Here is a 3,201-nt window from a genome sequence, read left to right on the forward strand (position 1 = left end):
TTTTGACATGGTCTCACTCTGTTGCCCAGGCCGGAGTGCAGTGATACAATCATAGCTCACTTGCAGCCTCAACCTCCTGAGCTTAAGTGACCCTCCCACCTAAGCCTCCTGAGTATCTGGGACTACAGGTGTGCACCATCATGCCTGGCCAATTTTTAATTAATTTATTTATTTTTAGAGACAGCGGGGGTGGGACGGGGCGGTCTCCCTATGTTGCCGAGGCTGGTCTCGAACTCCAAACTTAGGAGATCTTCTCACCTTGGCCTCCCAAAGTGTTGGGATTATAAGCATAAGCCATGACATCTGGCCTAAATCCCTCTTCTGATGCGGTGTCGGCTGTTTGCAAGGATCTTAAATATCTGCATATGGGTCTAAATCGAATGCTGTTGCTGTGTGCGGGCAGGTTTGCTCCAGCAGATTTTCTGACTCATTCACTGACTGAACTCTCACTAGGCACTGTACTGGAAACACCAAATTAAGAGCCAGCCCAGCTGGAGGCAGTGGCTCACATCTGTAATCCCAGCACTTTGGGAAGCTGAGGCGGGTGGATCACTTGAGGTCAGGAGTTCAAGACCAGCCTGGCCAACACAGTGAAACCCTGTCCCTACTAAAAATAGAAAAATTAGCTGGGCGTGGTGGCGCATGCCTATAATCCCAGCTACTTGGGAGACCGAGGTATGAGAATCACTTGAACTCGGGAGGCAGAGGCGGTAGTGAGCCGGGACAGTCCCGCTGCACTCCAGCCTGGGTGACAGAGCCAGCCCCTCAGCTGAGACAAATGGACGGATGGTTCTGATCTCCAGTGGTGAGTGCTGTTACAGAGAAGTGCATAGAAGAAAGGACCTGTGCCGAGTGCCCTGGCTCACGCCTTTAATCCCAACACTTTGGGAGGCCAAGGCGGGTGGATCTCTTGAGACCAGGAGTTTAAGATCAGCCTGGCCAACGTGGTGAAATCCCATCTCTACTAAAAAATTAAAAATTAGCCAGTGTGGTGGCGCCTGCCTGTAATACCAGCTCTTTAGGGGGCAGAGGTATAAGTATCACTTAAACCTGGGAGGCAGAGGTTGCAATGAGCTGAGATCACATCACTGCACTCCAGCCTGGATGAGAGAGCAAGATTCTGTCTGAAAGAAAGAGAGAGAAAGAGAGACAGAGAGAGAGAGAGAGAGAGAGAGAGACAGAGAAGGACCTAATCCAGTGGGGCTTAGGCTTCCCCCCTGTATTTGTCAGGACTCTTGGTCATATGTTTCAGAAACCCACTCCAGCTAAAGCCAAGAAAGAATATTGACTCAAGAAACCTGGAAGACCAGGGCTAACAGCTTCAGGTATGGCTGGATCCAGCAACTCAGATGTTGTCATTTGGTATCTCTTTGCACAGCTTTTTCCTTTGCATCAGTTTTATGCACTTCTGCTATAGCAAAGCTGCTTCCACTGGATAAGGGAGGGATTAGATATGACCGGACTCCCCTGATTTTAGTCATCTCAGCCAGTAATCCTAAAGGCAGGAGACAGCTCCTCCCTCTAAGTAGAACAAAATCCCAGGGAAGGGCTCTGATTGGCTTAATATGGGTCATAGCCCACCCTCTTGGACCAATCACTGTGAACACAGCCAAATCTGGGTTGCATTCCTTCTGTCAGGGCTGGGAGTGGAACAGGATGCTGTGATGGGCTCTACCAGAATAACATGGACAAGCGAAGAGGCATGTTGGAAATAGATGCTCAGTGCTTCAAAGAAAAATTTGCACTGAGACAAAAGATCTTTCAGCAACGCAATTTTTACTTCCTGGACTGCAGAAGAGTACCCTCACTAGTCATCGTGCCACGAGAGTACAAGGAACAAAGGAAGCCACACAAGTTTACCCCTTACACATCTGGGATTGTCCTAACTGCTGTGTCTGATCTCCGTTGGCTGGAGCCAGACCTCACAATCTAAACTAAAACCCGATTGGCTAACAACTTAAAACTTTTCTAAACAGGTAAAAGAAATGGAGAGCTGGGACATGCCTGTGAGCACACCCAGCTCAGATATCCTGGTTAAAGTACAAGAACATAGAATATACTACATGCCTATAAACATGGCATGTCTAACAGCTACATAGGATAGGGCTTAACGAAGTAATTAACACACTTATTCTTTAACAAGAAAGGAAACTTTAAAAAGGAACCTTTTTACTTTCCACAAGGCGTTTCGCCAAGGAAAGGGAAGGTGGCACATAAGATAAGCTTGGAAGAAGGAGTTAGCCGGATCGATAAGTAGAAGATAGTCCCTCCAGGACAGAGCAGCGGGAACAAAGCCCAGGGAGGAGAGAGGCGCTGCTGATGCCAAGGGCTGCCCATGGTAGAGCACAGCCGGAGCAAGGGTGGTGGAGGCAGGCACCGGCTGAATGGCTGACCCCAGACAGAAGGCAGTGGGGCGCCATGGCAGGATTTCAAGTAGGTCCCAACACCCATCTGTCCTAGAGCAGTGAGGGAATGGAAGTGCATTGGAACGAAGCCAAACTGGAGTCAAAGAGATCAGGGCAAAGAGATGCTGTGGCCATCCAGAAGAAAAGCGGTGAAGTCCCAGGCTGCAGGCAGCAGTGGTGAGAGTGGAGGGGAGGGACAGGAACAGGTTCCAAGGCAGGACCAGGGTGGAGAACACATGTACCAAGCATACACCAAGCGCCTGGGTCTCTGCCCATGCAGGGCTTACTTGAATTCAGGCTCTGTAAGGGCATAATGAGAGCTCTGTGGACCAGGAGAGGAGAGGTCTGATATGGAGACTGAAGAGACATTTGACAGAAGTAGGCTGGAAAGGGGGTCCCGGGTCGGAGGACTGGCACGAACAAAGGCCCCCGTGTAGGACCTGGCCCTAGTGTACATTTGGGAATAAGCAGGCAGTATGGATGAGTGGAAGCCCGAGCTCATAGAGCAGAACGAGGCTAAATGAGGACGGGCAGGGGCTGAAATTGTGGAGAGTAAGGTGTCCGCCTTGTGCGTGAGAGGACACAGGAGGTCTCTGCCTGCCAGTCTCTCCCCTTTCAATGGTCTCGCCTGTCAGATCTCTTCCCCTTTTAAAAGTGCGGCCTGGGCTGGGCGCGGTGGCTCACACCTATAATCCCAGCACTTTGGGAGGCTGAGGCGGGTGGATCACCTGAGGTCAGGAGTTCGAGACCAGCCTGGCCAACATGGTGAAACCCCGTCTCTACTAAAAATACAAAA

This window comes from Cebus imitator, unplaced genomic scaffold (assembly GCF_001604975.1).
Source record: "Cebus imitator isolate Cc_AM_T3 unplaced genomic scaffold, Cebus_imitator-1.0 Scaffold93, whole genome shotgun sequence".
NCBI lineage: Eukaryota > Metazoa > Chordata > Mammalia > Primates > Cebidae > Cebus > Cebus imitator.